A 13,584-nucleotide genomic window follows, 5' to 3' on the forward strand; every position below is an offset into this window, starting at 1 on the left:
TTACACATACATCATATGTAAACTAGTGAAGGGCCAGGTGATTGGGCTGTAGAACTCAGAGCCGCGGCCGTACGTCTGGTTTTGTGATGTTGTATAAACAGCAACATAAAAAAAAGCACCTGTAACATGTAAGGAAGAAAGGAGGGAGTGCAAACTTGTGATGTTTCTAAGTAGATACTGTAGAAGCTATGTCAGTTTTAGATCCATAATTACATTTCAGTCAGTGTTCTAGTAAAAAAGTTAAACTTTTGTCTCAAATAAATTAATTATAATTTATTTGTTGATTTTGTCTGTTTATCCCAAATGTTTTAATCGATTTAACGTAACAAATTTCTTTACTGCTTCAAAGATATATGGAATTTATTAACTTTGTCTGGAGAGAAGGTAGCTTTGTGACTGACTGACGAATGGATGATTGCTCTGCCTAGTCCTTAATTCTATATAAATATATAAATATATTTTGTATAATTATTTGTTTAAAATGTTTCCTTTTAAATTATTGTTATTTCTTTTTATATTTTATTTTGTTAGTTTGAAGGAGTTGTAGTAATGAGTCCTTTAAACGCTGGCTGCAATGAAGTGTTTTGTATATATTTGCACTTTTTTTTACTCAGTCAGAGGTTTTTAAAAGATTGGATTCTAACTTAATGTTGAAATGACAAGCATGGTGTTTTGTTTTGCTAATTAAAATATGTGGATGATGCTGTATGTTCTTGAATGTTTTATTCGTGTATGATCCTCAATGATTATTTTCTCTGAACAATGTTTGAATTCAAATAAAGGCAAGTGTTTTAGTAGAAATTCCACAAAGATTATCCAAAGTGGACCACGTATCTGAAATTCAGTGTCCTTACTTTGCTCCTTCAGTACACAAAATACTGTTACAAAACTAACAGAGGAGATCAATTCACAGTCTAAGAAGTATTCACTTGAAATGACCAGTGGTGCTGTGAGCATGTTCATAATAAAAACAGAATATGTATCACATCTTTTTAAAAGATTGCAAATCTATCCCACCTTTCAGATATCATCTCTTTATCATGAAAGGGGGAGATTGTGCTTTCTTCTCTGCCTCCCTGGATTAAAAGCAGGGCAGAGGATTTGGTATACAGATCAGAGAGAAAAATGGGATTGCAGACCGTTTTATGTACAGGGATTTCCATATTCACATTTCATCAAAAACAGATGAATTAATCTGGGCCTGACACATGAAGATGGGCACTTGTGGTACAGGTATGCATGGAAACAGTATCTAGGTGTGGAATATTAAGAAAAAATAGTACCAGAATCCTCAACTTCATTAATTAGGACAGCAGATCAAAGATGTAGAACATCAAGCAGGATTGTAAACAAAGCTGAAAAACAGATCATTACAACCATATTCCCCCTAGAAGATGAGTCAAAACAGTCAAGGTGGGATGTTATTCATATTAGTGGTTGTGAATTGATACACGTTTTCTATTTTTGTTATAACAACCTTTAACAGTTTTTATTAGGGATTTGTATACGGACGATGTTTGATGGCATTGACTATCTCGGATTGACGGACCAATCGTAGCATATTTCCTAGAACAATCTACAGTTTATACCTCAGTTTCATATATATTTTTTTCCAAATCGTGGCATGCACAGTCAGTTATATATATGCACATTCCTCTACAAATCAATGGTGACTCGCCCTTTCACTGGCTGATATTTTTGAGAAAGGAAGTAACACGGTCATGAATATTTATGTGTGTGAAGGTGCAACTTCTGAGGAGGGATAAATCGAGTGAGAGCGGAAGAGCTGCTCCTCCAGACAAAAGGGAAGGATTACAGAGAAAGAGGAAAACAGACGGCAAAAGGCAGGCTGCCTCTGGGGGTGTGGGGTTTATAAATAAGTAATGCATGCTGGGGGGTGCTCATTAGCAGAGCACTCTCAATACTAAGGGGAACAGAAATGTGTGGCTGCAAAAAACACAAAATAACTGCACACACAAGCACAGCTTCTACCCCCGTCTCCACAACATACACCTAAAGCGCTGCTGCTACCCCATCACAATCGCACTCCTAGCTGGGTGACTCCAGCACACTCTTCACCTCTTCTATAGTCTTTAACTTCTTCAGTTAAAAGGAGACCCCAGCAGAGTGAGGAGGATATTGCTGTCTTATGCCACGGGCCACAAGCGCCGCCTCACAGAAGGAGGATGTTTTTATAATGGTGATATGTTTTAGCAGGTCTGTGTACACACTTTATAAATGTCAATTGTGTTTTCATCTTGAAATCACCTGAGGGGGAACATCGCCACATTCTTGACCTTTAGATATCATAATATGATCCAGATGTTGTATCCACAAAAATTACTTTTCTTAGGTATATTGAAGTCATTGTGAGACACTATTGTTAAATGGGGAGAGAGCTATCTCCAGGGGTCCACAGTAGGATGGGAAAAGACAAGGTACCACTCTCCCAGTAGGCAGTGTATGGACAGAAATATGCCTTGGATATCCAGGGATTACAAAGTCCAAAACACACAGCCCCTCATAGGTACTATTAAAGGTAATTACTCTTACTATAGCGATAGATTCCCCCAGGACAGGCCCAAACCCTGCAGATACAGTCCTGACCAGGAAGAGCAGGCATGACAGTTTAGCCAAGCCCAGCCAAAAGCTGTTTTCCAAAATACTGACTTATAAAGACAGTGGGAGAAAATAACAGAGGTGCAGTTTCTAAAAAAAATATATAATCTGTGAATAAAGTAAATGTGGAAGAACATGAAAGGCAGGTAATAACTGTGCTGAAAATGAAGTAGAATGAAAAAAGAGGTCTTGAAGTAGTCTTGTATGCAGAATTCAGACCTCACTTTCAGCCTCTTACTGTCAGACAGCAGTCACATTCAAAAATCATAAACCTGGGGGTTTTATGAATAATTCAGAGGAATGGCTCTGCACAATTACAGAGGCCAAATCATTTATATCTCCCGTATAATCTCTGGATAGGTAAGAATATTTTCTATCTATCCATCCAACTCAATTCATTCTCTGTGGAGAAGAGCTTCTTTGTCCATGCAACCCATGTGGTTCTCAGGGGTTAGTTTTCTGGGAGCACATTTTTCTAAATGGCTCTATGCTCTTGTGTCCGTTCCATTTATCCAGGAGCGAGTCTGAAGCCCCAGTTAGCTGTCAGGATGGATGGAGCCAGGGATTCTGGGTGCATCTTTCTGTCATTGCGGGCCTAATTTAATCCCAATCCACAGGCGTGAGACTGCTTTAGAACCACTCTGGAAAATTAAAAAGTTGCCTTCTGCCTCCAATTACATTGTTTGACAGTCAGCCCGCAACATACCCACATACACTCAGAATATGTTTCACTTTTTCCCTCTGCATTCCCCTCTATTGATTGTCTGATTAATGAGCATGGAGTCGTATGAGTGACATACAAAACAAGGGAAAAGACTTAAAACGGCAATGAGACTGGGTGTCTTATTTACTTAAAGTAGAGAAGAGACGTGTAAACAGCTTTGCCAAATCATATTGCTGTTATGAACAAGGTTGCATCCAATTAGGTAATGGCCTTTGAAAAGACACATTAGGTTCTTCAATCAATTTGGATAAAGGATGAGAATTGAACCGAATACTTTTACAATTTCTTCTAAGCAGGTCTTCCATTTTACTTTATGATACACTACTCTACCATACATCACAAAATGGTGTTGGGTGTAGAAGTGCAATATCATGCCAGTTGACTACCTCTTGCATAATTTACTGATATAGGGGTATAAACACAGCAAAAGCAAGGCCCTGCCAGAATATGAACTCAGGAGTATAGGTGTAGGATCTTATTTTAATCAGCCTGTTGCATGAGAGCTATCCTACAATGCAGGAAATGTTCAACTTGTAGTGTATTTGAGGTTTATTGGCTTATGAAGTTTGTAATTTCCACTTTGAAATTTCAGACTTGATTTTCCGTTACGAAAAATGTATCAACCCCTACAACAATTGCCAATAATTATAATCCATATAATAATTGACATTTCCTGTATTTTCCTGCTGTATCAAACTGGCTCACATGAAGATCATACACCTGTAAGATAGACTGAATGGCCCAACCTCAAAACATTGGCAGAGAGAGTCTCCATAGGGAGAGCTTTCTATGGTTGGACTGAGATGAAGGAACACTTTTTTCAGACATGTGCTTTAAGGAATTCTGCTTCTTTTAGGAATCCTTATCATTCTCAAAGTTCTGGTTGGTGGAATCAATGAACAAGAGCTTGAAGGAGCAAATTGGCAAATTCATCACCGAAGGGCTTTTGAACTGAGTATCAATGCAAATACAGGTGCTGCTCAACTCAAGGTCCAGGAGAATCCCTACAGCTGGCTCTCAGCCACTAATTTAATGATTTCACTAACCAGAGAGTTTAGGAAATCTGGACCAATCCAGACTTGAGCCCATAGACCTACACTTTAATTGCTTTCACTCTCTAAGGACTGACAGAAGTTAGGAGATATGTGTGTTTGGAGATAAAAATAAATATAAATAAATAAAAAAGTCAGTTAAGAACAAATTCTTATTTTCAATGACGGCCTAGGAACAGTGGGTTAACTGCCTGTTCAGGGGCAGAACGACAGATTTGTATCTTGTCAGCTCGGGGATTTGAACTTGCAACCTTTCGGTTACTAGTCCAACGCTCTAATGTGTGTGTGTTCACCGTGTGACATGATCTGGTGCGACATCCAGGGATGAGCAGGAAGGATGGGTTGCAGAGGGATTATATGCCCATATTTTGTTATCACACAAAGCATTGACTTGACCCAGCCTGAAAGCCCATGTTATGTCTAGACTCAGAAAAGGTATACAAGGAGAATGGTACACAGGCCCCATTGTTGTGTCTGTATGAGGTGGGATAAAGAGGAGGTCATGACCAATCATCAGCTCCAGATCCTGATTGTGTAGTGATCATCAGCTCCAGATCACTACATTGTGTCAACACATGGGAGGTGAGAGGACACAATAAGTGATATCATCTCTTATAGATACAGAAGCTGGTGAAACGTCCTTCAAGGCTTTGCTGAAGAGGGTTTTAGAGCAGTTGCATGTGCTCATATTTACACAATGCCACTGTGGACCTGTGTGTGCACTGCCAAGGTTATTTCACTCCTCTGATAGCTACAACAATGAGGTGATATTTCACACAAGAGTGAACAAAAACACAGCAATCATGTATTACAGAATAATTCAACAATGACTACCAGGCAGCTATGTGATCATAGCTGGTTTTACTCATTGTGGAAGTGATGACAAAATAATTATGAGTAAATTATATACATTTGATGAGCATTGATTACTGAGATTACCATATTGTTATCTTGTTAAAAAATGGACTGGCAACCAGTCATGACTCATATGCCATCACTCATATCATTTTCAAAAGGCACTCAAAGCTATATTTCTGGCCAATGATGTAGCCTACATATTCTACCATAAAAACTGCATGGCACCAGTGAAGAAAGTCTTTGAATCATTTATTGAAATGACTAGAAGTCACCAATTCTGCCCATATTTAATTCATAAATATATGACATCATATTTGTAAAGATGTGAAATGAGATACGAATAATGAAATAGAAGGCAGCCATATTTAGTTTCCTCGTCAATATGCTAGACTAGCTGCCTTTTGTCCTCTACCTCCTTGTCTGACTGGACCAACCATTACAGCACATTACTCAAGGAAATGTCCACTTTCCTTATGTCCTTACTTTCACCCTTCACCAGATCCCACCCTGATAGATTCTATGCCAGAATAAACAACAAACCGAGCACATCCTCGGTCAAAGTACACTTATGCCCTTGATCCTCCAATACTTGTCAAACTGTAAACTCCAAGAAGCATTGTTCAAAATACAAGGAAATATGGGGCTCAATGATAAACTCTTTGGCATTTTAATGCTGAATGATAAATAACAGAGCCTTTTAATGCTCTGTTAACGTCTGCCTCAGAGCCACAGAATTGGTACTGAGATAACACTCATTCATCAATTAGACTCTTTTCATAGAGCAGAGCAGAATAAATCATTAATCTCCTCCCCTGACTTCATATACACACCCACAAGGCCCATTATCTCACATTCTCCGCTATATTGACATGATTAGCAGCTCAATGCAGGTGACCTACAGCTAGTTCTAAAGCCTTTTATCAACAGGAGCAATAGAAAAATGCTGTCGATATTCCTCAACAACTTAACCAAATCCTCCAGAATGATGAACTAATCAGAGAACATGGGGATTGTGACACATCAACAGCCTCTCTTTCTCTCTCCTAGATTCCCCCACTGCGGCTTGTGCCAACTGCATTGCGTTGTTGAGTAAAATCCCGGCCAACCGTCCTCCAGATGGAAGCTGCAGCAGAGCCAGTCCTCCTGACTTGGGGGAAGTGAGGGGAGAGGTGAGTCGGTGTTTGATGCTTGGCCTCTGTGATTTCCCTTCCTAGAGGACAGGACTAAAGTTATCCAGGCTAATTAACCAACAGGCTCAGCCCTCACATGCCCAGATTGGGATTCAAGAGCCAACAAGATATTTGGTGTCACCTTTAAGATTAGCCTGCGCCCGCCTCAGAGTTAGCAGTGAGTTAATCGCCTGCACTCTTTGATGTCCCTCCCCTTTTCCTTCACAAACTTTCAGTAATAATTGAATCCATCAAAGGCTTCCCCTCATCTAATCCCTGGCTATGGCAAATCCCCTGTTCACTCCTCTGCCTCTTTTTTAAACCGCACAGAAAAAATGAAGGGGTCTTAAATGAATGTGCTTAGCATTTCCATCAAGACATGACAGATCTTTGCAAATTATCCATTTGAATAGGTCATGGTTTCACATTTCTTCCAAGCAGGCTGCACGTTGCAGTTAGTAGCGCCCTCTTTCTCTCTTCTCATATTTTATGTGGTTAATTTTTGTCATCTACACACTGATTTGAAAATGCAATTCATTCTGGTTCTCTTGAAAGCCCTAATACTCACTTAATTTGCCTGAATAGGGAAAATGTAAGTACAGTATGCATGACTATAGATTCTTGATGTGTGTTGTTGCTCAGGCAGGATACACTGGTTTTGAGTTTTCTAAGGGATTTAGGGGAAGAATATCCAAATGTACACTACCGTTCAAAAGTTTGGGGTCACTTAGAAATGTCCTTGTTATTGAAAGAAAATCAAAACATTTTGGCCATTAAAATAACATAAAATTGATCAGAAATACAGTGTAGACATTGTTAATGTTGTAAATCACTATTGTAGCTGGAAACGGAAGTTTTTTATGGAGTATCTACATAGGCATACAGAGGCCCATTATCAGCAACCATCACTCCTGTGTTCAAATGGCAAGTTGTGTTAGCTAATCCAAGTGTATCATTTTAAAAGGCTAATTGATCATTAGAAAACCCTTGCAATTATGTTAAAACAGCTGAAAACTGTTGTTGTGATTAAAGAAGCAATAAAACTGGCCTTCTTTAGACTAGTTGAGTATCTGGAGCATCAGCATTTGTGGGTTTGATTACAGGCTCAAAATGGCCAGAAACAAAGAACTTTCTTCTGAAACTCGTCAGTCTATTCTTATTCTGAGAAATGAAGGTTATTCCATGCGAGAAATTGCCAAGGAACTGAAGATCTCGTACAATGCTATGTACTACTCCCTTCACAGAACAGCACAAACTGTCTCTAACCAGAATAGAAAGAGGAGTAGGAGGCCCCGGTGCACAACTGAGCAAGAGGACAAGTACATTAGAGTGTCTACTTTGAGAAACAGATGTTTCACAAGTCCTCAGCTGGCAGCTTCATTAAATAGTACCCACAAAACACCAGTTTCATCGTCAACAGTGATGAGTCGACTCTAGGATGCTGGCTTTCCAGGCAGAATTGCAAAGAAAAATACATCTCTCAGACTGGCCAATAAAAATAAAAGATTAAAATGGGCAAAAGAATACAGACACTGGACAGAGGAACTCTGCCTAGAAGGCCAGCATCCCAGAGTTGCCTCTTCACTGTTGATGATGAAACTGGTGTTTGCGGGTACTATTTAATGAAGCTGCCAGTTGAGGACTTGTGAGGCGTCTGTTTCTCAAACTAGACACTCTAATGTACTTGTCCTCTTGCTCAGTTGTGCACCGGGGCCTGCCACTCTTCTTTCTATTCTGGTTAGAGCCAGTTTACGCTGTTCTGTGAAGGGAGTAGTACACAGCGTTGTATGAGATCTTCAGTTTCCTGGCATTTTCTCGCATGGAATAGCCTTCATTTCTTAAAACAAGAATAGACGCATGAGTTTCAGAAGAAAGTTCTTTGTTTCTGGCCATTTTGAGCCTGTAATTGAACCCTCAAATGCTGATGCTCCAGATACTCAACTAGTCTAAAGAAGGACAGTTTTATTGCTTCTTTAATCAGAACAACAGTTTTCAGCTTTGCTAACATAATTGCAAAAGGATGATAAAATGATAAACTTGGATTAGCTAACACAACATTCCATTGGAACACAGGAGTGATAGTTTCTGATAATGGCCTCTGTACGCCTATGTAGATATTCCATAAAAAATCAGCCATTTCCAGCTACAATAGTAATTTTCAACATTAACAATGTCTACACTAAACAATTTATATTATATTAATGGCCAAAAAAATTGCTTTTCTTTCAAAAATAAGGACATTTATAAGTGACCCCAAACTTTTGAACGATAGCGTATGTGATTACAAATAGCTACTGTTCTATGAACTCTTGTAATGGTGACCTTGGGGAACACACAAAGAGCATACAGACAGTACCATCTGTAGTGTGGGGAACAAAACATCATTCAAAGTGCAAAGTTAGGCAAACTGTTACACCTTGGTCAACTTATGCATTATAGCTCAAAGATGTCTAACATGGTCATAGAACTACATTTTAAATCCAAATAAAAACCCAAAATAGCACATCACATAATATGTCCCTATGAATAACCTGAAAAATGACCCAATGCAACCATGCCTTAACAGAGAAAACTATCCACCAAATTTAAATCTACAAACGTATAAACCGATCAGAAATAGCCATGTTTAAATCTGTAAAACAGTTTATGAGATGTATTGCATTTCGCATAGCCCATGATGGATGCTTTAAACATATGGCATAACTACAATTATGAAATATAAGTGGCATTACTGGCATAGCTTTGACATAATAAGGGCATCAGTTGTTAAAACTGCTTATACGTGCTTATAACCTCACTCTTAAATCCTTATTACACTTATGAGAGTGAAATAAACGCCCCAAACAGTACCTTAGAGTAATGTCTCTATAATAAGTCCAGAGGGCATTCATACAGCACACCACCCACCAAAGTCCTATTTATCTCCTCACTACACCAGTGTCATGCCCAGACACACTGGCTTGCTCTCTGAAATTACATTCCTAATCTCTCCCACTGCCATGCCATGGCCCAAAACCCTGACTAATTGGGATAAAATTGAATTCATCATCACCCTTGCCTGTCTGAAATCTGAGTCTGAAATATTAGATAATGATGTAGATTGCTCATGAATACCGGTTTAGCTAAATCAAACTTAATTCTAATACACTTTATCAATAATGGTCGTCGTTCCTGAGACAATGATGAACCACCTGTCTTTATCAGAGGCTTATTCTGTCTAATATCCGGGGACTTGAGGGAACCAGGCCAAAATGTTGGCCAAAATGTTATGTACCCTGGTTCATCAAGAACAATCTTTTTGCTGATGAACGTGAAATCCAGACAAGGTGACAGAGTTTAATATCAATACTGGCAGACTGTCTGTCTACAAAAAAACTTGTATCATTGTGGAGCAGCCCAGCGTTTCCAATAAAATACTCCACACTCCCCAGCCCCTTCCTTCTCTCTTGACTCAATGTCAACTGCCTTCCCTGGTCCCTTAAAGCTGATTTTTACACCACGGCAGGATTTCCATAATCGCTTTATCCATGTGATGTGATCGGCCTCTCACACAAAGAGGAAGACATTAGCCCCAATTTGAACTGCCACGGATTTGCCAAACAGAGGGTTCTGTTTGCCACTGATAAGGGAGGAAAGGTTTGGCAGGACTCTGACTGAAGGGTAGGGAAGAGTGGTGAAATGCCAAGCAAGACAACCAACTTGTGTTTTCTATTGGCAATCAATAGTTCTTCTGAAGGATCAGTCTGTTTTGATAAATTCTTTTGAGAGTTTGGATATTTCCTCATGGAAAAATCTGTCTATGAAATTCAGTAATTGGATCTAGCATTCCAACAGGAATCCAATAGGTTGTGTGTGCAATAAACACACACAGGCAAGTTTAGACGACCTAATGAGATACATGTGTGAGTGCAAGTAGACATATTGGATGTGAAATCAAACACATGTTCTAAAACACTGAGCTACTGTAAATAACCAATTTGTCCTTCCAGTGGTCTGAGAAAGAAACAGATCCTGTCGACTCACTGTTACTGTACCAGAACTCCTAGGAGACCACCTGGACGAGAGATCTGTAGAAAAACAACATGGTGTCAGTCTAGATTTTTTTGTGGGACAATTACACACATACAGAGTACTGTTTTCACATGGTAAAAAGCAATAATGGATGCTTCTGCTGTCTCTGTAACGTCCCAAACATCTGGCCACAGAAGTGGGCAGTGAAGCGCTGGAGAGAAAGAGGAGGGGCTGCATGTCTGAAAAGGCTGCCTGCCTGTCGGCTGCAGCAGTGTGGAGAGGAGAGGAGGCTTGGAGGTGGAACCAGCCCGGGAGACGGACGTCTGACAGGTGTTTGGGCTCTTACCTGACCCAAGCCGCATTGGGCATTGTCATCAAACGTCAAGAACAAACAAAAACGTGGATATTTTAATGATTAGGCCTCTGCATTTTGGGGGAGGGAATTACCCGTCTTAATTAAAATGAGTTATACCAGATGGGAGGCAGATTGCATTATGGAAATGAGCCACATTAGCTGTAAACACAGTTCTGGTAACAGTGTGGAACTTACAATAGCTAACATGTATCCATGTGTGTGTGCCAGAGAGGACATCTCCATCCCGAGGTATCTGTGACACCATTAGGGTCATTTGCATATTTTAAAATGATTACACAGTAGGCTTTTGAACACTATGCTCTCTATTAAAAAACACAAATGGGTGTTAGTATGTTAGTAGGAACATAGACTTGTGTTGTGTCTCAAATAGTGCAGCCTACACGCACGCACGCACACGCACACAGGCATGACCTCACACCTATTCCATGCAGGCTGGATAATGTGTTGAGGTGCTACCCGTCTGGCTTCTCCCTTGTTAGCAGCACTATAATCCAGGTCACCCTGTGTTCCCAAGGACCTGCCATCCCAGATCTCCATCATTCCCATGTCAGTTGATTAAAAACCTCCTCCATGAGTTATTTATTCACTGCATTAGCCATGGCTCTCATACAGAAGTGTGTGCACATTTAAAATAATCTTTCCGACAGTTACTCTGTTATTGGTCAGCGAGACATCAGCGGTACCCAATCAGGGTTCTACCTCAATTTCTCTGCCTTGGAACATCTTGACAACACAGTAAAGTGCCCTTTACAGCCCATTTAAAATTGTTTAATATATAATTGCTTTGGTGCACACTAAAGAGCTTCCACATGAGTGCTCCTAACCAGGATTTCATAGGGTGATGGAAAGGCAAGAGCTGCTTTATTGCTTTATGCCCATTGATGTTTTATATGGGCAACACCAGACAGACCAGAGAGGAGTGAGCTTTACACAGCCTTATATTTGTCCCTTTAAAGTGGAATTTCACCCTGGGGGAATCTGGGCTTGTTGTCATCATATCTGAGGCATTTCTAGGACAGTGAGCTGTGTTTCACACATAATTGCCCAGGAGGAAGGCAGGTCAGGGCTTCGCGTGCTGAATGATAGACCCTATGACGTCTTCCGGTGTATTGATGGGGGTGGGGGGGAAGGGAGGTATTGATATAGCCCTGCTTTGTGGCATTTTGCGAAGGCTCAATGTTATACTGATCACTCTATACACTTTTGTGGGTGTAGATATGGTTGTCCTTGTTCGATAGAGCCATTAGACGTTCTTTTGAAAAGGAGGCAGACACTAACAATCCTTTGGGCAAAACTGAAAGAACTGACCAGATACAATGGCTTCAAGTGATTTCTCTCATCAGCACGAATTCAACGATGGAGTATCTATTAGCTACATGGAGACATTCAACCATACATATTTCAACCGGAATAGAGAGAAGAGAATTCGAACAAAGAGTTGGATTCAGCTAACATTAGAAGCTCAGCTACAGCCAATGCCAGCATCAAGAGGGCAGATGACAAATACGGTGCCTAGCTGAATTATTTTTCCTGGATGCTACCAGGCTAGTTAACTAACTTAAATAATCTACTGAAACACATATTGTGTATTGCTGGAGAACATACACTATATGACCATAAGTATTTAGACACCTGCTCATCACATCTCATTCCAAAATCATGTGCATTAATATGTATTTGGTCCTCCTTCGCTGCTATAACAGCCTCCACTCTTCTGGGAAGGCTTTACACTAGATGTTGGAACATTGCTGCGGGGACTTGCTTCCATTCAGCCACAAGAGCATTAGTGAGGTCGGCACTGATGTTGGGTGATTGGGCCTGGCTCGCAGTTGGCGTTCCAATTCATCTCAAATGTGTTCGATGGGGTTGAGGTCAGGGCTCTGTGCAGGCCAGTCAAGTTCTTCTACACAGATCTTGACAAACCACTTTTGTATAGACCTCGCTTTGTGCACTGGGGCATTGTCATGTTGTAACAAGAAAGGGCCTTCCCCAAACTAGAAGCACAGAATCATCTAGAAGGTCATTGCATACTGTAGCGTTAAGATTTCCCTTCACTGGAACTAAGGGGCCAAGCCTGAACCATGAAAAACAGCACCAGACCAGTATTCCTCCTCCACCAAACTTTACAATTGGCACTATGCAATTGCGCAGGTAGCATTCTCCTGGCATCCGCCAAACTCGGGTTAATCCGTTGGACTACCAGATGGTGAAGCATGATTCATCACTCCAGAGAACGCGTTTCCACTGCTCAATGGCGGCGAGCTTTACACCACTCCAGCCAACTCTTGGCATTGCGCATGTTGATCTTAGGCTTGTTTGTGGCTGCTCGGCCATGGAAACCTATTGATGAAGCTCCCAACAAACAGTTATTGTGCTGATGCTGCTTCTAGAGGCAGTTTGTGTTGCAACCGATTTTTGCACAATACACGCTTCACCACTTGGCGCTCCTGTTCTGTGAGCTTCTGTGTCCTACCACGTTGCGGCTGAGCCGTTCTTCCTCATAGATGTTTCCACTTCACAATAACAGCACTTACAGTTGACCGGGGCAGCTCTAACAGGGCAGAAATGTGATGAACTGACTTTTTGGAAAGGTGGCATCCTATGACGGTGCCACGTGAAAGTCTCTGAGCTCTTTAGTAAGGCCATTCTGCTGTCGATGTTTGTCTATGGAGATTGCATGGCTGGGTGCTCAATTTATACACCTGTCAACAACAGGTGTGGCAGAAATATTTGAAGGGGTGTCCACATACTTTTATATATATTGTAATACTGTGT

The sequence above is a fragment of the Oncorhynchus clarkii genome, chromosome 9 (genome assembly GCF_045791955.1).
Source record: "Oncorhynchus clarkii lewisi isolate Uvic-CL-2024 chromosome 9, UVic_Ocla_1.0, whole genome shotgun sequence".
Taxonomy (NCBI): domain Eukaryota; kingdom Metazoa; phylum Chordata; class Actinopteri; order Salmoniformes; family Salmonidae; genus Oncorhynchus; species Oncorhynchus clarkii.